Raw genomic sequence first — 23,316 nt, 5'->3', positions numbered from 1 at the left:
ACCTGGCGGTGTTGGTGACATCAAGTCATCTAATAGCGCGGTTTTGCTACAGGAAATGAAGATTTTAACGTGAGTCGATTTCTGATGTTTATCAACGAAATTTCATTTTTGCTGGTGCTCTCTTTGCTGATGCTCTTTTTGTTTTCATAGCTGTTTGATAACATGACTGTTAACCACGGCGAATCTTCCCATCCTTCACACCTAACTCAGCATAAGTAAATCTAAACCTTGGTTTTTCAGTTTCAACATTTTGTTGACTCAGTAGTGGCAACCTTTTCTGTCTTTCCTGAAGCGCTTATTAACAATCTGTCACAATTGCAGTACATATGTTTGGCTACTGGTTACGAGCCAGCTGGTTCGTTCACAAGCCCCGCCTACTGAGGTTGCGCTGAAAACGCCTGATCTAAATAACAAACTTCAAAATGGCAATAACTGCTTTATAAAATGTTCGCAGATGAACGTCACAATCACAAAATGTGCCTACTCAGATTTTGACTTGCTAAGAAGGCACATGTTGACTGTGACAGTCACCTGCGAACATTTTATAAACCATCTATTGACATTTTGATGTTTGTTATTAAGATCAGGCACTTTCAGTGCAGTCTCAGTAGGCCAGGCTTGAGAATGAACCAACTGGTTCGAAACTAGTCGCCAAACGTGTACTACATCTATGACAGACTATTAATAAGCGCTTCGTGATATAAACCTTATTGTACAATATTCCTGAATCTTTAACATTGATACCTCACGGTTTCATCCTAAGAGACAAACATGCGATACTGACTACTCGGATAGTCGGATAGTCGGCAGTCTGTTTCCTGTCACTCTTGGTAAGCAGAAACGTTGTCCTACCTGTCTTATCACTCCTTTTTAACACTTGTATTCACTGATACTGTAGCGGCCTCTTAGTCACTGATTCTCCCAGCTTCATTCTTCAGTTCACATTTTTTCAGCGCTCTGCTGAGAGTCAAACAACAGGTCTGTGGCTACCCCTGCTGCCCTTCTTTGAACACGCTCGATCTTGGATGCTAATAACACAGCCCGTCTTACTGCTGGCTGACACAAATTGGGCTTACTCTACATTACTTTCCGTTCTACGGAAATTAAGTGCTCGATGTATGTCAACGGTTCAAAAGACGAGTTAAATAATATGTGTTACTGATGACTGCCTCAGTGGTCTACTACTTGGCATTACCGGGAACAGATGCTGAAGTCCAATGTTCGATTCAAAGTACCATCTCGGATTTTTCCTAGGTGTGGAATTCTGGAACGGCTTTCACTCAGCCTCGTGAAGTCTAATGAGAAGTTAATGGAAGGTACTGGATAAAGCAGTGGTTGGTGGTATCGTGTAGTTGCCATGGGCTGACTATCGTGTTGATGTTGTTGCTGCTGCTGTTGTTACCAATAGGAAGTTTAAAATAACAACGAAGTAGCGTTGCTTCTAATATACGAAAGACACATAGCGACGGCCAAAGGTATAGTTCGTATGAACCAAAGGGTATACTTGGATTGTGGGTAATGAGGAAGCCGATCAATTGGTTCAAATAGCTCTGAGCACTATGGGACTTAACTGCTGTGGTCATCAGTTCCCTAGAACTTAGAACTAATTAAACCTGACTAAGCTAAGGACATCACACACATCTATGCCCGAGGCAGGATTCGAACCTGCGACCGTAGCGGTCGCGCGGTTCCAGACTGTAGCGCCTAGAACCGCTCGGCCACACCGGCCGGCCGATCAATTGGCAACTAACTCTACCAAGCACGAGGGATGCATTCCAGCGGTTGATCTTATTGCTGTAGTCAGAGACAACGCCAAATACGAAAGAAACAAGATGTGGGAGACCGAAGATCTGCTACAGAGCACCTGGTACAAAGAAATCCAACCACATTTATCGAAGACCCAATGGTACGTGAAAAGTAGGACACGAAATGTAACTCATCTGGCGTAGGGAACATGAGGCAGTTTGTAAGAAGCATTTCCAGGTTGAAATTCAACCATAGTTGCCACCGAAAATACCTCTATGAAATCCACGTCATGTCATCACCACACCGCGACTGTGGGGAGATTCACAACGTCAACCACACATAATTTGGTTGCCCTAGACACAGAAGATGGCCACATGAATTAAGAACTTCCCGTGAAAGTTTAATACTCTGGACAACAATCAATGTAGGCATTTATAAACTGTTTGTTGAATCTGTGTTAAAAGTTGGTATTAAATTGTGCTACTAACAATGACGATGAAATTTCTCTGTTTTAAATTCCTCGGACGAGGTAGTAAAGATAGACTGATACATTCAAAGGATGGGCAGCCCTGTAAGAGTAGACTGGCTGTATAGGTGGTCCAAGGGAGAAATAAAGTCATGGTGTAGAAGGACTCTACGCTTACTTATCACGATCGTCTATACTAAATACAATCAGACGATATAACAGTCCCATGTGGACAAGATAAAGTGTCGATTTCAGCAAAGAAAGAAACCTTTACAAGGTGGCGAATGAGCCCTTTGGGAACTCCCGGCAAACAACAGCACACTATTGTCTTGTCCTTTCTGTAGGAGGGCGGGCCGTGTGCTGGTCCGGAGCTGTGGACACGAAAGGTAGCCGAGGCGGGAAGTGTGCCAGACGCCGTGGCGAATCGGCCAGCTCACGCCACCACGCTACGCTGCGCTGGCCTGGGCCCATTCTTTTAACACAGAGAGGTCACCCTGCGATCGCCACTTCGACGTCAGCACTGTCCTTATAGTGGGATTGCCTCTGCGTCACCAGCGACGTACGCGACACAAGTACTCCAAACGTGACGATATGCTTTATTCTCGGAACGAATTTGACGTTATCAGCATTTTTACCTCCAACGTGTTCAAGAACTACCGACTGTAAGGAGCAAACCATTCTGGCGATGCAGATGCTGTGAGAGCGTCATTGTATGGCGAGAATCAGTAACATGGGAAAAGGACGAATGTAAAATTAGACAGATTCGAGCGCGCACGGAGGCTTTACGGCAGTCGTTCTTCCCGCGAACCATACGCGACTGGAACCGGAAAGGAAAATAATGACAGTGGCACGTAAAGTGCCCTCCGCCACACACCGTTGGGTGGCTTGCGGAGTATAAATGTAGATGTAGATGTAGACTAGAGAACTACGCCTAATAATAACTACAAGGAAATTTTACATCATTGTCACTTGGTGTGCTTTGTGAATCTCAACAAAAATTGTCGGAACGGCGGATTTATATGGTTTTGGGATCAATACGACATATCCCCAGCACAAGACAACGGTTTCCTTCGACCTGTTGGGGGAAGAATATTTCATCAACGATATTTGTGTGGAAAGGTGCTGGCGTACAATATCTGATGACCAGACTGTGTCAATGACACGTGCCATATCCCAAACTTCTCTGTACTACCTCGTGGCGTGGAGGCAAGAGACACTTATGTTCAGCCGACTGGGGAAATAAAGCTCGGAGGCTCAGAATTTTCCAATTCAAGAGACTGTGGTTATGTGCCTATGTACCACTCCTCTTTCTATATTTTCGATAATTATCCATCGTAACAGACGCAGATCACTGCACTGACGAAACAGTCACAATAACACACACGCGCACTTGACAATACACTGAGCAAAAGGTAAAATGTGTATTAGTACCTTGCAAAAGGATTCGTACAGAGCAAGCTGGCACACTGTTTAAGACACTGGGCCCACATTCACGAGAAAGGAGATCTAAACCAGCGCCTAGTCGGCCAGACACACGTTCCTTGTTTCGATTAAAAATTTCAGGTGAATTCTGCGGCTAAATTCCTCCACCATATTTGCGAAACTGGGTTAGTTTTACACCCCCTCGTGACGCCGACATAACATGATCATCATCATCATCATCACGATCCATGTGACACCCACTGGTGGATAAAGGTGTTCTCCATACTTCTCATGTCTTACGGCCATCAGCTATACGGAGCCATGTCAATCCTGCATCCATACTGGAATCTAACAAAGCAGTTTCTAAGTCCACTTATCATGTGTTCACCCGGATACGAGTCGGTGTCACTGATATTTAATCTTCGTTGTCATAATTATGTCTTGCTCCCGACTTTATTTCCTGTCTCATTCATTAGTTTCCCTGACTTTCTCACGTACATCCTAATATGGTTGGTTGGTTGATTTGGGGAAGGGGAGCAAAAGGCGAGATCATCGGTCCATCGGATTAGGGAAGGACGGGGAAGGAAGTCGGCCGTGCCCAAAGGAACCATCCTGGCATTTGCCTGCAGCGATTTAGGGAAATCTCGGGAAACCTAAATCAGGATGGCCGGACGCATATGACACTAACATGCTTCTCTCCACTGCTCGCTGAGGAACCCTAAATTTCTGAATCATTTTCCGTACTGAAAGTCCATGTCTTACTGCTGTAAATGAAACTGAAAATTTAAAAAAAAACTAAACTTTTATACATTATTATAAGTTTATACTACTTTTAAATTTTCTCTTTTACGCTCTTCCAATAACTGTTGAAGTTCGTCTACTCCTTTAAGTCCGTATTTTCTCCATGTTATAAGCTAATTTATCAAATTTCCTACCTCCAATCTATAAACACCCATTGCGCACGGACTGGAATGAATGGTTAAGTAGAATTTTTAATTTTTGGTGGGACGTCCCTCTGTACTATGATGGAAGCAACTGTTACGAAAATCTCGTTTATTTATTACAAGAACAACATTTCAGGCCACACAGGAAACGAAGACTCACAATGTTTCATGCAACATTTCTACAGCGCTGTTAGTAACACTGCCACCCAGAAGAGCTGCCGGGTGGTCGTAATGGTGGCAGCTTCCTGAAGACTCCGCACTCCCGCTGGCCGACACAACCTCCCAGCTAATGACGTCCGGCCAAACTGTCAAGTGCACCGCTTTCCCGTTCATCGTAATGAGACGGGCGACCTTTCGTCGCAACTAGCGCGCAATACCCCGGAGAAGAATGGTTTGCGGGAGAAAGCCCATAAAGCGTATCCTAATGGTCTTACCACCTGCTGCGTTAGTTGCGTGCGCTGTGCCATAAGCTGTTTGGTCGAGGAAGTGTGAAGGAACGTCCGCTTCGTAGATATGGATACCTGGGAGTTCGGTTCGGCGTAAAAACGTTGACTCCTGCACTTGTATGAGCTTTTTGGAATTCATTATTGTGCATGCCTTTGTATTTTGTTTCAACTAGTCTGTGTATAAGTTGCTGCTGTTGCGGTCTTCAGTCGGAAGAATGATTTGATAAGTCTCCACACTAGTCTATGCTGTGCTAACCCCTTCACCTATGAGTAACTACTGCAATCTACGTCAATTTTAACCTGCTTACTTTATTCATGCCTACGCCTTCCTCTCCAATTTTTACCCTTCCGTACTACCCCCCATTAGCAAAGTGATTGTTCCTTGGGCCTCAGGATGTGTCCTAACAAGATGATCTCTTCCTTTAGCCACAGTATGCCACAAATTTCTTTTTTCCCCCCAATCCCATTCAGCGCCCCCCCCCCCCTCCATTTGTTATTCGATCAACCTATCTAATGTTCAGTATTCTTCTATAGCACAATATTTCAAAGGCTTCTATTCACTTTTTGTCTGAACTGACTTTTGTCTACGTTCACTTCCACACAAGCCTACAAGCCAGACAAATATCTTCGGAAAAAGACTTCCTAACACTTAAATTGATATCAGATGTTAACAAATTTCTCTTTTTCAGAAATGCTTTTCTTGCTGTCGGCACTCTGCATTTTATATTAACCCTACTCCGGCCATTATCAGTTATTTTGCTGCCCAAATAGCAAAACTCATCTATTACTTTTAGTGGCTCATTTTCTAATTAAATTTTTTCAACGTCGGCTGATTTAATTCGACTACATTCCATTACCCTTATTTTATTTTTGTTGATGTTCGAGTTATAATCTATTTTCAAGATACTACCAATTTCGTTCAACTGCTCTTGCAAGTCCTTTGCAGTCTCTTATAGGATTACAATGTCATCGACAAATATCAAAGTTTTTGTTTCTTCTACCTGAAATTTAATTCCTTTTCGAAATTTCTCCTTGGTTTCCTTCACAGCTTGCTCACTGTACAGACTGAATAACGTCAGGAATAGGCTAGAAACCTGTCTAACTCCCTTCTCAACTACGACTTCCTTTCACGTCCTTTGGATCTTCTAGCGACAATCTTCTATCTGAACAAGTTTCGCTCGCTGTATTTTATCTCTGCTATCTTCAAAATTTCAATCCAGTCCAGTGAGGAGCTAGTTGGTATTGAAACTTGTAGTAGTGTGGTTGGTGGTCGTTTCCAGCTACTTGGCATTAAAACTTGTACTAGTGGGGTGGGTGATCGTTTCCTGTGTATTTTGGCCACGGTCTTGCCTTCACTACGCTGTTCAAAGCAACTTACTCACTTACTCCTAAATTACTTCTGCTTGTTCTTTTGTTGATAAGTCTTTCAGAAGTCCTGTTCTTCCTGCCACTGCGCTTCACTAACCCTAAATACATCAAACTTAAACGTATCCATATCCCTTTTTAAGTTTTCTAACCTATCTAACCAATTAAGGTATCTAATAAACATAATAAAAATCTGTGTGCAGCGACCTTCAAGATACACCGTGGTACGATCTGTAGGGCTCCTTATATCCGGCTTGGTGACCAGGTAAACAAGTTGAAAGAATCCAAGAGTGTAACACGATTAGTAAAGCAGTGTGATGTTCCAGGCAAAAGTACTAACTGAAATATCGATATTAGGTAACTAACAAAGTTAGAGAAGAACCTACAGTTTAATGTTAACTTGATTTAGAAAGAACTATGGAACTTTTTCACGAACATAAATCACAGCAGTAAACTACAGTCAGTGAAGAAAAAGAGCTCGGCCGGGTATCTTTCTTTGTTAAATTACACAGCCTACAATTTGGCGATCTATCTCAATGGAAAAGTTTAAATTTCTAAAAGTTCCGTGTTTTTTGTGGTTAACGACGTGGACATGCGGAAATACATTTTTAATACGAAAACATAAAGCCCTAACACGTTTCACCTACCACGTAGTCAATAGTGATCCGCCGTAAGTGGCTAGATGGACCAGGCGAAATGAGCGTGGCAAAGGCACTCCATATCAAACCAAATTTCGCGGTGACCAACTGTTTTCTTTCCAAAAGCGCTTACCTTACAGAGTTTCTGTTACAAAGACTTTTAATTTTTTTTGAGATAGATATCTTTACCAATTAGATGATTGTATGTATCTTCAGTTGCGTCGCATAAATTTTATAGCTGCTACACTTTGGATTAGAACAATGTGTACCACGTTCTCCAACTTTATTGTGGGTTGGCTGTTACAGTCGTGGATGCTCTGCTGCCCCACCAATGCGTGTAATATATTTATTTACTCCCCTTAGGACTAACTTCCAACGCGTGCAAACAATTAAATGAGAAATATTTTCCTAAACACATCTCCTCTGACATTCGATGGTCTGTGTGCTCACTCTACCTGGTGTGGTGCTTGTTGAGCTGTCGTCCGTAATTCAGTCCTGAATACGAAAATTATGGGGCACATCAGCCACTGGTAGTGCTGGAATATAGTTCACATTGCCTTTCTTGGAAAGTCTATAGATCGATAACTTGCAGCGCCTCGTGCTCAACTCTACAGTCTAGTACAAGTGTTCAGTTAGACTGAATTAGTTATACTTTTTGTCTTATAGTTTCACAGTGAGAATATCCTCAAGGATGCAGAACATGTCAGACAACAAGGAAAAATAATGTGTGTTACAAAAGATGCTGTATTCATTTCACATATCCTAAATTTAATGGCGCTCTTGGATGAAGAACGAGTCAAAAAATCATTTAACTATTTTCATTTAAAAGGTAACAACAAACTTCTCGCAAAACAAGTAAATGTACAATTCACTGAGGTGCATATGACAATTCTTAGGTTACTGTAGACATCAATCATCAAACACAAACTCAGCTTGAGACACTTATTAATATTGATCACTTTACTACAGTGAAGATGTACAGAAATCAGATTTTCCGGAACACTCACGTATTTTGATGTTGTTGATTGTGTAGGAGTCAAGTGGTATTACTATGAATGTTAATAAATGAAATAACGTGATTGTTAAGTAAAACCTGGTTTCTGAACATCTTCAAAGCAGGCACTTCAGTGATGAAAAATACGGTCTGCCCTGTGAACAGAGCATCAGAGCAATCAGCAAAAATTTTCCATCATATTGTCACAGCGTTTACGGTTTCTGAGACCACAACGAACGAGGTGACGCAGTGTTAAGATATCGGACTGCTGTTCTGGGGAAGGGCGCTTCAAATCTCCGTCGGCATGATTTTTCTAAGTCGCTCAATACAAAAGCCGGTATTTTTCTTTTGAAGGGACAGGACTTCCTTGCCTAATTGGATCTCGTGCTCAGTCCACAACGATCTCGTACGCAATGGGATGTTAAACCCTAATCTTTCTTTCTTTATAATATAATGCCGTTGTGAAACATTTTCGAATTTTATGACAAATATACCCAGTTTACCCTAGACAGACAAAAATTTCATTGTTAGTTAGACGTGGGTCTGCACGGATAACTGAATAAATGCATACTGTAATCGATTCAAGGGAAATCTGTAGTCCAGTATGAGATTTTCACTCTGCAGCGGAGTGTGCGCTGATATGAAACTTCCTGGCAGATTAAAACTGTGTGCCGGGCCGAGACTCGAACTCGGGACCTTTGCCTTTCGCAGGCAAGTGCTCTACCAACTGAGCTACCCAAGCACGACCCACGCCCCGTCCTCACAGACAAAAATTTCATTGTTAGTTAGACGTGGGTCTGCACGGATAACTGAATAAATGCATACTGTAATCGATTCAAGGGAAATCTGTAGTCCAGAATGAGATTTTCACTCTGCAGCGGAGTGTGCGCTGATATGAAACTTCCTGGCAGATTAAAACTGTGTGCCGGGCCGAGACTCGAACTCGGGACCTTTGCCTTTCGCAGGCAAGTGCTCTACCAACTGAGCTACCCAAGCACGACTCACGCCCCGTCCTCACAGCTTTACTTCTGCCAGTACCCCGTCTCCTACCTTCCAAACTTTACAGAAGCTCTCCTGCGAACCTTGCAGAACTAGCTCTCCTGAAAGAAAGGATATTGCGGAGACATGGCTTAGCCACAGCCTGGGGGATGTTTCCAGAATGAGAGCACTTGCCCGCGAAAGGCAAAGGTCCCGAGTTCGAGTCTCAGCCCGACACACAGTTCTAATCTGCCAGGAATTTTGAAATCTGTAGTAATCGTATATGTCTCATAAAATGACTTCGTCCCTAATCAGGAGCTCTTAGAGTGACACGATGAGTTTCGATCACGTATGCTGCGTTCAAACCTCATTCTCGACATCCTGACTGAAGTGAGCCCTATCGATGTTCAAAGATGTCGGAGCCGTTTCTCTTTGTAACGCCTTCCACGGCATCCTGTCAGGCGGCGGCGGGGTCATGCAATGAGGCATTAAAGCGTTCTATGCGTGTCGTGCACGACGTAGTCACCACCAGCAAATGCAAGAGCCAGTAAGTCTTGTCGGACAGCGGGAGGGCCGATGCTACGGGGTTGGACGGACGGAAGTTCCGTGGTAGCATTTATAGTAGATATTCGCAGGGTCATCTGCATGTGAAGTGTAGCTAGGGTTATTCTTCGAGTTTAAATTGAGCCTTGATAAGAAGGTGTTACACTTGCCGGCCCGGCAGATTCACCGTCGGGATTACGAGTGTGTTCGTTCTTGAATGGGCTGCCAGTTTTAGTTAAAGGACAACAGGCGCAACGAATACTGCTAGTGTAATTTGGTAATTTGGCCGTATGTCGCCTTGTTGCCTGTGAATTTTCATCGTGGCAAAGGAAGGGCAAAGCAATCCAATAAACAGTGAGTGTTACACTTTGACACGCGAACATCTGTCAGCTTTGATATTAATGTACGCCACCGATTAAGATCGTTTAACAGTCTCATGACGTTTGAAGGTATTCTGTTCAAGTCTATGCTGTGAGTGGTACACTCTACACCCAGACGATTCTCCGATGTTTTTTTTCTTCTTTCGCATTTTGGTTTCGACAGAGTGCCATAAGGTTCTGTGTACTGATGGTGATGCTTACTGGTCTAGACATGTATGAGCAGGTTCCTTGCCTTCCTGAGAGTTTCTTCTTTCAATTGTTTCAAAGTAAATATACTCTACAGCTCTGCTCTTGGTTACGATTAACGACCTGTTGAGAGAGAATTTGGCTAAACAACGTAATTTATGTCAAATGTGTGTGTGTGAAATTTTATGGGACTCAACTGCTAAGGTCATCAGTCCCTAAGCTTACACACTACTTAACCTAAATTATACTAAGGACAAACACACACACACCCATGCCCGAGGGAGGACTCGAACTTCCGCCGGGACCAGCCGCACAGTCCATGACTGCAGCGCTTAAGACCGCTCGGCTAATCCCGCGCGGCAATTTATGTCAATTAAAGTGCTTTGAAATCATGCGATACAGTTAGTTTCGTCTTTTAATGGCCCATGTTTGTCCTAGAATTGATAAAATCGTGCTATTTAAGTCATTGTTAAGAGCAAAATTTTGTTCAGCGGGTCCCCTGAGTTAAGATTGGTGTTAGTCCGTCACTTCGTTTTCAGTTCACACTACGCAAGAACGTACTTTCCTTCCTTTAGCGTGTAAACCACACAGTGGCTTCTTTTGTTTTAAGAAATGTGTTGTAATTGTGTGTTTTAGATCACTAAAGACAGTGACTCCCTGTGTATCAAAATTAGTCTGTTTGGGACAGCCCAACGCAATTTGGTAAGCCTGATCCGGTGTTATTTGAAGCTGTTATGAGTAGCTGGATTCCACAAAGGACTGTATCTAATTCAATGTTCATATTCTACGTCTCTGAAACGAAAATGATTGTTTCCATTGGTGGGCTTTATTATTTCTCACTTTTTTAAGCTGGCATTTTTAATTAGAGTTATTCGATAAAATTTTCTAAAAGATGGTACATGGTTGTTTCTCAGTGTGTACGTCTAGCTCCTTCCACTACTGATCTGAATATTCTATCTTGTGGTAATTTTGAGTCTCATTGTTTACAAATATTGGAATCCTTTGTCCCGTCACTCACAACAAACACACAGACCAATACTGTCACCATTGTATGTATTATAAATTTTACTTCTTTTTAGAGTATTATTGGAAAAGACATCCGCAAATTTATATAAACTTCAACGTAGCTGCTTGCATATATTATCTTTTACCTACGGTGGAACCTACTCTCCTGATAGCATTGCGTATGTAAAGACTAAAGTCATCCTCAAGTCGCTCAAGTAGTGCTGCCGACAAGAAATTGCACCTTCCATATTATAGGAAAATTTTTTTAATCCTCAAGCCTCCCTTATTGACCCTCTGTTTCTCCCGTCTATTTCGTCAGTGATCAATGTTATAAATATTAATCCTGCGAAGTACTATAGATAGTTCAAATTCCTGACCGACATATGTCGAAACCTTTTTCTATAATAATAGATACTATTATAGATATATAGTCTTTTTTCCTTCTTGCTTCTACGGAAAGAAGACGGTTTGGCTATAGGGAAAGTGAGGAGTGGAGATAGAATGACATAGCCTACTCGTCTACAGTGGTTGTGGAGGGCGAATGTTTAATGGTTCTCGGCCCGTAGTGGCAACCCACGGATGCGCCCACCTCCCAAAATACGATACCGTACGACATAAAAGTAATCTACGTATGTCAGTTTTTTTTATACTTATATCTCCACTCTCGTCCATTCCAGGCAAATGTGATGTACTTATGCACTTGACATTTATTGCGAGTACATCTCCCTTAAACTTCCTTTGAAATGGTGGTCACAAATTGTTCATTTGCCTTAAAACCGTCACCAAATGTTGGTCGCCCTATCGGGAAAAGTGGGAGAAAAATAGAAAGAGTGGCTCCTCACTGATCTGATCACGCAATCCGACTAGTGCCACATGGCATCAAAATCACGTACTGCCTCTGAGGTCTGAAGGAGTCTTTTACCCGAAGTGTGTGCGGAAGGAATATTTACGAGAGATAATTCTGAAGAGAGGCGACGCCTGAAAGAAGATACGCCATTATTGGTTGGCTGCCGACCCGCGGGTCAGTATGGGAGAGGCTAACGACTCGGCCGCTGGCGCGGCGCTAATTCAGAGGTAAAGTGAGAGGTGGGAGTAATTTGAGGAGGACGCGGGACGCTGGAAGACCTAGTTGCGTGCGAGGCGCGTCACTCGGCGTGGGTCGCGCTGATTAATGGCCGCGGGAAGAAATCGCCAGCGCCGGCCGCGCCGCCAGTCACCTCTTTAGAGACGGGAGGCACTGCTTTCTACTGCTGGCGCGCTTTGTCCGGCGCTGCTTGTGCTGCCGCCGTCCCGTTACTACGTGCCTTTCATCGGTGCGGTCAGAGTGGCAAGCCTGCGAGAGGGGAAAACCCGGAAACTGCCACTGCCGGTGCGGTTCTTCAGCTAACGCACTTTTCGCTTTACTGCGATTAACGCACCTGGATTGTTACTGTTTGATTGAATCATCATCATCATCATCATCATCATCATCATCATGTAAGACTGATTATGCCTTTCAGCGTTCAGTCTGGAGCATAGTCCCCCTTGTAAAATTCCTCCATGATCCCCTATTCAGTGCTAACATTGGCGCCTCTTCTGATGTTAAGCCTATTACTTCAAAATCATTTTTAACCGAATCCAGGTACCTTCTCCTTGGTCTACCCCGACTCCTCCTACCCTCTACTGCTGAACCCATGAGTCTCTTGGGCAACCTTGCTTCTCCCATGCATGTAACATGACCCCACCATCTAAGCCTGTTCGCCCTGACTGCTACATCTATACAGTTCATTCCCAGTTTTTCATTGATTTCCTCATTGTGGACACCCTGCTGCCATTGTTCCCATCTACTAAAGTGCGCGTCATTTATGTTGGCGGCCGAGTTTAGGTTCGTTCTGCGCATCTGACGTCAAAAAATACAGTCAGCCAATGAACAGAGAACGACGTTGCCAGATCTCGACTCCAGAGCAGAGCACGGACGAGTGTCTTCAGTTTTAGAAACGTTCAGTCATAAATAAAGTAATAGAACAAAAGGAATGTCTTGATAGCAGACTTTGTTTTTTGAAAGTTTGGAAAAACCATTCTTTATACCAATTGCTTCATTTTCTATTAATTAATTACACCAAACAAGCAATAAGACTCTTAATTCAGGCGATAGCAAGGAAAGGTGTTGGTATCAATTTCACGAACCGCTTTTTCGCAATAAAGAACAGCGGTAATTGTTTATTTCCTATTGTACTTCGACGAAGTGCTAGTAATTCATAGGCATACCAACAGTGTTTGTCAGAATTTTGCGTGACCTGTTAGAGTCCTTATGGAGAGAGATTGCAGGACTAGCTGCGCTAGCATAATGGTTAAGGCAATGGGTTAATAAGCGATAGGTAAAGAGTTCAAACCTTGTGTGATGCTAAATATTTTTTTAATTTTAAAACAATATCGAAGTGTCTTACTTCATGAATTTTATTCGTCTGAATGCAATTTTTTGAAATTTCTAGTGCTTTGTCTCTTCATTAACCCTTTCGCTGCTGCAGTCACGTGCTCCCCGAATTCCGCGCTGTGCACGATTTTGTCATCACTGCACTGCTCGCCTGTGCAGACACATGGTGTTCCCACTGCTTTGACACACTGATCATTCGATTTCACAAAAACTATTTGGCCCAAAAATTAGATTTTTACACATCTTCTTGACTGATACCTTTCCCCCATAAATGACTTAATTTTGTTTCGATGTTCAACCCAGTTATTGTGCAGCATTAAATGTGGTAAACCATTGCACGAAATTTTGAAGAGTTTGCAGAGGTAGAAGTCCATAGCGTATACTTTCCGCATGGTCGATTTTAGTTGCCACAATGTTGAGAATGAAATTTGGACAAGGTACCTAAATTTCATATAAAATTTACTGTACAACAATATCTCATTTAATTTAAGTACCACATAGGTGTCGTATGTAATATTGAGAAATATTCCGTCTTTCGCGACTGTAATAAAAGTTTTATTTACACCGGGCGCGTTTGGCTTTATTTTAAAGCACTTCAGTCAGTCAAAGGAAGTGGGGGGAAGGTATCAGTCAAGAAGATGTGTAAAAATCTAATTTTTGGGCCAAATAGTCTTTGTGGAATCGAATGATAAGTGTTTCAAAGCAGTCGGAAACACCATGTGTCAGCACAGGCGAGCAGTGCAGTGACAAAATCGCGCACAGCGCGGAATGCGGGGAGCACGTCTCTGTAGCAGCGAAAGGGTTAATGCGGCCGTGGTGGCTTTACTTCCTCAACTGCGCGGTGCCACCTAACGTAAGCTTGCGAACTATGCTATACTATGGCGCTGCTTCTATTGGCGCGTGCGTCGTGTGCAACTGGCAACGCAGCAGTCTCCCGCGTCTGGGCGGGCGTGCGCGAGCCGCCAAGATAAAAGAATTGAACTATAGTACCTGCAATCATCCTAGCTAGTTTCATATCCGTAACCTCAACCTTGTTGATAAGGTAACCTGAATCCACCCAGCTTTCGCTCCCATACAAGAAAGTTGAAAGATTGAACGGTGCACAGATAACTTAGTCTTGGTACTGACTTCCTTCTTGCGGAAGAGAGTAGATCGTAGCTGAGCGCTCACTGCATTAGCTTTGCTACACCTCACTTACAGTTCTTTCACTATGTTGCTATCCTCTGAGAATATGCATCCTAAGTACTTGAAACCGTCCACCTGTTCTAACTTTGTCCCTCCTATTTGGCACTCAATCCGTTTATATCTCTTTCCCATTGACATTACTTTCGTTTTGGAAATGCTAATCTTCATACCATAGTCCTTACATTTCTGATCTAGCTCTAAAATATTACTCTGCAAACTTTCAATCGAATCTGCTATCACAACTAAGTCATCCGCATATGCAAGACTGCTTATTTTGTGTTCACATATCTTAATCTCACCCAGCCAGTATATTGTTTTCAACATATGATCCATAAATAATATAAACAACAGTGGAGACAGGTTGCAGCCTTGTCTTACCCCTGAAACTACTCTGAACCATGAACTCAGTTTACCGTCAACTCTAACTGCTGCCTGACTATCCATGTAAAGACCTTTAATTGCTTGCAAAAGTTTGCCTCCTATTCCATAATCTCGTAGAACAGACAATAACTTCCTCCTAGGAAGCCGGTCATATGCCTTTTCTAGATCTATAAAGCATAGATACAATTCCCTGTTCCACTCGTAACACTTCTCCATTATTTGCCGTAAGCTAAAGATCTGGTCCTGACAACCTCTAAGAGGCCTAAACCCACACTGATTTTCATCCAATTGATTGAAGGGGAGAAAAAAATTAAAAGAAAAAGGGAGAAGTAAAATCGTCCGCAATCGGGATGTGAGCCCGAACGTGGAGATGAATGAGCAAGTTGTCTTCAACGATGTTCGAAACCGCTCCGAAACCATCACATGCCACGTACTAGGCTTGTAAAGCCCCAGTTACATGCGACGTGGCTGTCTGATGTGGCCTCCAATTCTCCACCATACTGTTGAACGCTCAGAAACAACCCGCCTTTTTCACGCGACGTAATCACACATCCCACCGCAGGTGACGCGTGCAAACAACACACGATTTCGGTAAACGGCAAGCGTAAACTACACTAATGTGACCAAAGTCCTGGGACAGCGATATACAGATGGCCGTAGTATCGCATACACAAGGGATAAAAGGGCAGTGCATTGGCGAAGCTGTCATTAGTACTCAAGCGATTCGTCTGAAAAGGTGTCCGACGTGATTATGGCCGCACGACGAGAGTTAGCAGACGTTGAACGTGGTAGTTGGAGCTAGACGCATGGGACATTACATTTCGGAAATCGTTAGTGAATTCAATATTCCGAGATCCACAGGGTCAAGTGTGTGTCGAAAATACCAAATTTCAGGCATTATCTCTCACCACGGACAACGCAGTGGCCGACGGCCTTCACTTAACGACCGAGAGCAGCGCCGTTTGCACATAGGTGTCAGTGCTAAAAGACAAGCAAACGCCTGATCTGCACAATGATTTAAACTATGCTATAAATACTATTATAATAACGAGAGCCCAAAATAATGCAAGGGAGCGTTGAAGTAGGACAAAGGAAGCATGTATCTGGAAGAAAGGACATTTTATCGTGGATGTAGCGACAGACTTTTTCATTGAGCGCATAAATTTTCATTGACGCAATCACAGTAAACGTTTTACATCGTTAACCGATATCTGCCACCGTTGGTCATTATAAGAAAGGTTGAAAGGAATATCAGAAGTCACCGAATAATGCTCGGTCAAACAACCATTCTGATGGGTGCCAATGGTGGCAGGACTAGTTAACGGTATAAAACATTTTCTTTGGTTAAGCGCACGTATGGAAGACACGTATGCGAAAATTTTCGATAATAATTGTAAGTAAACGTATTGAAAATATGTAACACGGTATCTGGATTTGTGACTATTCGTAATTTAGCGATGTAACTATTTAGTAGGTCTGGGAAGAAACTGTATTGCAAAAATGTACTTAAAATGAGGATTTCCTAGTGTTCTTGTAGTGTGGTGAATACGCAACACCATGGATTTTGTGTTTCTCTCATCAGTAAAGTGCTTCGGGGACTGAGGGCGTTCACGATTAATTGTGTGTTACTCTTCTGAAGATTTGCATTAAGTTAGCATCTGTGTAGATCTGGAATGCTGAGACGTTGACGAATTATTTTAATTTATGCTGCTCGTAAAATATTTAGTGTCGTATCGTTATTTGTACTCCTTTTTAAGTGTACAATATTTTTAGTATTTATGAACTAGCTGAAATAGTACCAACTAGTGTGAATGCATAAACACAGCAGATCTCATCTAGAACTATTCTGAAAAATACATACACAGTTTCATCTGATAAAAAGTATTTGATACATGTATCTCGGTGATTATCGAGGTAACCGTAACTGCCTGCTTGCGGTTTAATGGGCGCATGGTGACTATTGGTCAAAGTGAAAATAGATTACGGATATCTTTGACACGTTGAACGGTACCTAAAGTGATACGCAAAATAAAGGAAATCACTCACATATAGCTGACTGAAGTTAAGTGCGTGCGCGCGCATGCCCCCATGCGTGCATGCATACACTTTTGCTACGGAAAGACCAAGAGTTAGAACGCTAGTAGCTAATGTGAATACTGTTTTCTGTTACGCGTTTCTATGCGCCACACATCAGTCAGCTATAGGTGAGTGGTTACGCTTGTTTATTTTACGTATTATTCCATCCTGGAATTTCGATTCTTAGTATGTGAAGTGAAACTGATGCCGCGCCCTATATTTGGGATTCGAGAAAGTGAAGCTACTCGAGACAACAGAGATACCCCGTTTGAAATTCTCTCGTTCCCTATTCAAACGGAGCAACTCGGAGGCTTCGATCGAAACGGCGCGAAGTTGTGTATGCGGAAAAACCGCTCCGTAACTGGCTCTCCGTCGCACAAAAGTTGTACATATTGCTTCCGAAAATTGAAACGCGTGGGACAGCTGTGTTAACATCATTAGCATTTCCAAAGACGCGAGGAGAAAATCCCGAAGAACATTGTGGAGTTATCAGTGGATTCAAAGATGCTTAACATTAAAAATGAGGACTTCAAATATTTTCTCTGAGATTAAATATTATTCAGAAGGTATAGAAATAAAAAAAAAATTTTTTCAAATATTTCTGAGGAATTAAAATTTTATGTCTTGGTGGAAACCGAACATAAATCTCCAACTTCTGGAACAAAATTCTACCAACGCTATGTGGGCACAGAACGTGAATTTCAACCAAGTTTGTTTACCTCCACTTTTGGAGCCCGCTGCAAACTGATTTTGCATTTGTGTACTATCAGTCCAAAATTCAAATGGCTCTGAGCACTATGGGACTTAACTTCTGAGGTCATCAGTCCCCTAGAACTTAGAACTACTTAAACCTAACCAACCTAAGGAGATCACACACATCCATGCCCGAGGCAGGATTCGAACCTGCGACCGTAGCGGTCGCGCGGTTCCAGACTGTAGCGCCTAGAACCGCTCGGCCACTCCGACAGGCACTATCAGTGCAGATGTACATTATTTGACTAAAACATCTGGAGAGAGTTACATTCAAATCACAGAACTTTGCACTTACTGGAATGATGGCACTTTTCTACACCGACGTACCGTTTCCCGACATGTTATTGCATCAATCGTAGCGAAAAGTACATACCTGAAGTGCTGGTACCTTCAAACAGCTTATTTTTCATAGTTCGCTAGGTGTAATAGAAAAACCAACAAATACGGAACTATATCTTTAGTAACTCGTATTTTAATATGGCGTCTGCTCGATGGAACCAGTGACGTCGGAAGCTATCTTACATCGTATTAATTTGCTAATAAGGAACCAATGGGACAAATATTTCAGGTGGTATGATGTCTAGAAGGAGAAAGGCATGTGAGGAAAGCGTTTCTAAACCACATACTCGTATGTTTTATACCATACAACTGTTCCCCGCTTGCACCACGACCAGTGGGATCGCCGAAGCTCACGACTAAGAATGTTTTCGTATTGGGTTACATGAAGTAACTGATGTATGTAACTCCTGCAGAAACTGAAAGGGAACTAGTTTGTAGGGTCGCTACTGGCTGTCTCGTTTGAAACATACTACAGCAATGTTTGAGGGCACTTTTTTTTTTAATGCATGTGTTGAGACTGGTGCGCGTCATTTTTTAGTGTTGCCAATGAGCTTACGTTCTTCATGGCGCAAGTTGTTTACGCAAAAAGTAGATAAATATTTATTTCCGATTGCTAATTCCTGCTCAGAATAAGATCGTCAACTATATGTATAATTTTGACACCACAAGTTTGGGACAGTATGCGCACTGAAATGATCAGCCAGATAACGTCTGAAGCTCATTGAAGCTGTTCGCAAGTGACGCTGTTGTGTACAGGAAAGTCGAAATGCCAGAAAATTGTAGCGAAATGCAGGAAGAACTGCAGAGGATTAAAACCTGCTGCAGCGACTAGCAGAATGCTCCAAAACGTGTCATGAAAGATGTGAGGGCATGTTGAAAAGTAATGCTTCCGAATTAATGTGAAAACTCTTACAACTTTTGAATTTAAAAAAAGCGTTATAAACATTCTACATATTTATTCTTCATGCCTAATTATTTATTTCTCAACACAATAACCATGGCGACGAACACATTTCTCCCAGCAAGAGATCAGTTTGTTGATACCATACTGAAGAATATAACACTTTGTTGACGTTGCCACAATCTCATCATTATCAAAGTGAAGTCCTCGAAGGTGTTCTTCAAGTTTTGGAAGCAGATGAAAATCAGATGGTACCGAGACCGAACTGTGTGGACGATGGCCGTTGACAGTAAACCCAAGCTGTCGGATTGTTGCAGATGTCGCACCGCTCGTGTGTTGCCTAGCATTATCATGCTGAAGGAGAGGATGCTCTATGTGTGGTCGAACTCTTCTGCGGTTAGAAACTCGATTACAGCACACTGTTTCTCACGCACCGACGTAGTTACGTTACAAACCGCTATGTTACACGCTACAATTCAGAGCCCTGTAGCAGCAGAGGGTTTCAAGCTGTGTCAGCGAAAAGGGAGGGAAAATCGGCGAGAGTAATATGTATGACATGTAATACCTCAAAATGGTTCAAATGGCTCTGAGTACTATGGGACTTAACAGCTGAGGTCATCAGTACCCTTGACTTAGAACTACTTAAACCTAACTAACCTAAGGACATCACACACATCCATGCCCGAGGCAGGATTCGAACCTGAGACCGTAGCAGCAGCGCGGTTCCGGACTGAAGCGCCTACAACCGCTCGGCCACAACTGCCGGCTGTAATACCTCAACCGATATTGACAACAGAATAAAAAAATCGGAGGCTAACTTTTCAGCACGCCCTCGTAATACCACTTTATCTTGCATTTTGTCAACCTAATTCTAAACGCTGTAGCTACGCACTGGGGAGTGTACTGAAGTGCAGAAAATAAATCAGTTTCATAAAGTTATATTTTATGAAGGATAAATAGTACACAGTTCTAATTGATTGGTATGTTTCTACTGACACTGATTTGTGCTAGGTATGAAGTGTTATCCACAATACAGTTCAGCAATAACAAGATTCTCCCGCGGCGCATGTATCATGAAGGTTAGAGTTTATGGTCTCGAAACGTGAGAACCCGACGACTAATTTTTCTGGAAGCACATTCATGTAGTCTCTCCGGAGCCAAGGTCGTTGTTTTGAATGAACCTCTGGTTCAATGATGGATTAATTGAAACCTTTGCATGCGATATGCTACGTCCTCACTTCTTGCGGGGACATTTCGAAAGTTATTGTTTGTGTTGTTTTTGTTCCGTTACTAGCATGGGCATTCGCAGAAATTTATACAAGAGGGGGCAACACACTAAAATCACTACTTTTATATAAGCGATTCAGGGTGTCTGAAAACGCACTGTGCCGTAAGAACTATTTTTGAGAGGAAGTAAACAAAACTTATTGTATCTGAAATTTTTGAAGAGTTGTCCATTCAGTATGTCATACCTAAAAGGTAAGCGTATTTCACTGATTTATGCGAAGGTATTTTCTTAAATATTGCACTCGACGAGTTATGAAATAAAGCCCGAAAATAATTTTGAAAATATATATATTTTTATTCATTCGTAAATGATGTTAGGTTCATACTGAAATTGAAAAATCTGAAATAGAATACAAAAATCAGATTCATTGAAGAAAATCTGTCGGATATCAGCAATAATAACCAGCAAATGGAGAAACAGAAAATGAACTTACAGCACAATGCTTATTCACTTTGAAACCATCTTCTTTTTTTTTGAAGGGGATTGGGGGGGTTGCGGGGTTGCTCAAGGTGTAACCCAGGGCCAGTAATCGGAAAAATCTTCGAAAACAACTCTCAATCTGATCGGTAACACCAACTCTTTAACAACAGGGGACAGAACCAATACAATAATTGCCTTCTCGTTTGATAAGTGTTTGCGCAGCCATGTCAAATGGACTGCACAATTGCTAACACGGTATTGAAAAGATTTGGGACTGTATTTCGGCAATGCTTTCTGTCCCCCGGATCGCATTGTCTGGAAAACAGCGTCCGAAACCACTGCTGCGCCAAGAAAACGCTGCAATTTAGAACTGGCAAATATGTTTCTTTAACTAAATGTAACGATAAAGATTGGTGAAACGATTTATGGCTTTAGTGAGCTTGGAAGTAACATGCACTTGCCTTCTTCCGACTTTTGAACTGCCTACACCCATCCAGTTATACAGAACCCTACAGTTTAATGCAGACTTCTAAATAAGAGACAACTTGACATTTTTCGAACATACAAATAACCGCCACATATCGAGTGCAGATTGAAGCCCGAACCTATAGAACTGTAGTCCGACATTAACTCACTTAGATCCGAGCCACGCTAATAAAATGGAAATGGCAAGAATCGTGTATGGGCAACTGAAGGAGGCAGCTTGTAGCTGAATTTCTCGTTGGCGTCACGTTAATTACTGACAGGGCGCTAACCATTATTAGACAACTACCGAGAGAGGAAACGGCTGTCCTATACTTGAAGGAACTATCATTGCACTCCTCACTCCACCTGAAGTGACTTGAAGAAACCAATTTAGAAACTGAATTAGGGTTGTCGGGAAGAAATTCGAAGCCTTCCTCCAGATATAAGTGCAGTGTTATTACCCGCTACGCCACCTGGCCCGATATGTCAGTGAAGATGAATACACAAAACATGATTACCTGCAACACGCTGGTGACGCTAATGCCGACAGAGTATGGCTGCTTAAATGTACTAGAATACTTTTCGTGGTGCTAGAAACTTTAATCTTAATTCGTGTGCCTATTTAAGGGGAAGGAAAATGCGAAAACGAACTAAATAAAACGTTCTATAACATTTCTTACATATTTGCTTTCGTGTCAGACTTACCAGGTGATGCAAAGTGACAATAGAGAAATGAGAAAAAAACACGTGGAAAAATATTGGCATTAGCACGACAGAGTTTTCACAAAAATGCACAGAGAAAAACAGCATTGCAAGTCTAATTATATGTTTGGTTGACATGTAGCGCTGTGGCTATCTCAAATTTACAGTGCTTCGCTGTTTAAACAGATTTGCTGCCTGAAAGGGCTGAAAATAGTGCGCTCTGGATGTTAAGCACACTGTTAACAGCCGAGGCCAACTTTTCACTTAAAAGGAGGATAAATAAACTCAACTGGGCATTTTCTACGCCATACTACGAACCAGTGCCGGCCCGGTGGCCGTGCGGTTCTAGGCACGTCAGTCCGGAGCCGCGTGACTGCTACGGTCGCAGGTTCGAATCCTGCCTCGGGCATGGATGTGTGTGATGTCCTTAGGCTAGTTAGGTTTAATTAGTTCTAAGTTCTAGGGGACTGATGACCTCAGATGTTGAGTCCCATAGTGCTCAGAGCCATTTTTGAACTACGAACCAGTCACTCGACTTACGCACCAACTGGAGTTGGAAAATTTAACTACTCTAGATTTAAATTTTCATTATTTTTTTTTAAAAAATCATGTGGGTCTTGTGATTAGTGTGAACAAAGTACCGCACTGGTTGCAATACTGTCAAACTGTAGAGTTGTTTCTGGGTGATGATGTATATTCAAAACATGGCTTCACCGTCAACACATCAGTCTATAACTTTTCAGTAAATAACTATATTCCGTAGTCCACAAGCTGAATATTGAGAAATACGCACCTGTGGAGAATATTAACTTTCACTGTAATTATCTCACGTACTTAGCTGAAACTCGCTTCATAGATACACTATCGAATACATTGCGTAAACGGTAATTACAAACACGCGAGAAATTATAATAAGGTGAATTGATATAGTATTTCCTAACACATTATGTAATATTGTAATCATTTCTTCCAATGATCAAACGAGGCTTCGGTAAAAGCAATGGCTGAAATAAAATCTGCACTTTGACAACCGACAGAATCACGTTTCTCGTTGTTTGCGGTCCCATGGTTAGTATCATATATGCAAGGGGTTCTGTGTTCGATTCACGATGACCACTTCAGTTATTCTTTGAAGCAGCCTGACAGCAAACAAGCAGGGAAAGTGATACGGAAGCCGCCAGAGATGTTAAGTCAAAAGATTTCCCTCCCGATTTCGTCGCCGAAATACAGAGATCGCAGTTTTTTCGGTTTTTCGAAGAGTTATTTCGTTTGTAACGTTA

General features: G+C 42.3%; 1 protein-coding gene and 2 non-coding genes across 6 annotated transcripts in view; all 3 read right to left on the bottom strand.

Moving 5' to 3' along the window:
• The window catches only part of LOC124796439 (segmentation protein cap'n'collar), a 423,990-nt gene that overhangs the window by 141,025 nt on the left and 259,649 nt on the right, over positions 1-23,316 (bottom strand). The gene's annotated exons all lie outside the window — the stretch shown is intronic.
• Positions 8,690-8,764, bottom strand: Trnas-cga. The gene has a single exon. It is a non-coding gene; the product is annotated as a tRNA-Ser (tRNA).
• Trnas-cga lies at positions 8,944-9,018 on the bottom strand. The gene has a single exon. It is a non-coding gene; the product is annotated as a tRNA-Ser (tRNA).

This window comes from Schistocerca piceifrons, chromosome 4, assembly GCF_021461385.2.
Source record: "Schistocerca piceifrons isolate TAMUIC-IGC-003096 chromosome 4, iqSchPice1.1, whole genome shotgun sequence".
Classification (NCBI taxonomy): domain Eukaryota; kingdom Metazoa; phylum Arthropoda; class Insecta; order Orthoptera; family Acrididae; genus Schistocerca; species Schistocerca piceifrons.
The sequence above is the reverse complement of the archived record's forward strand: the minus strand, read 5'-3'. Positions and strand labels throughout refer to the sequence as shown.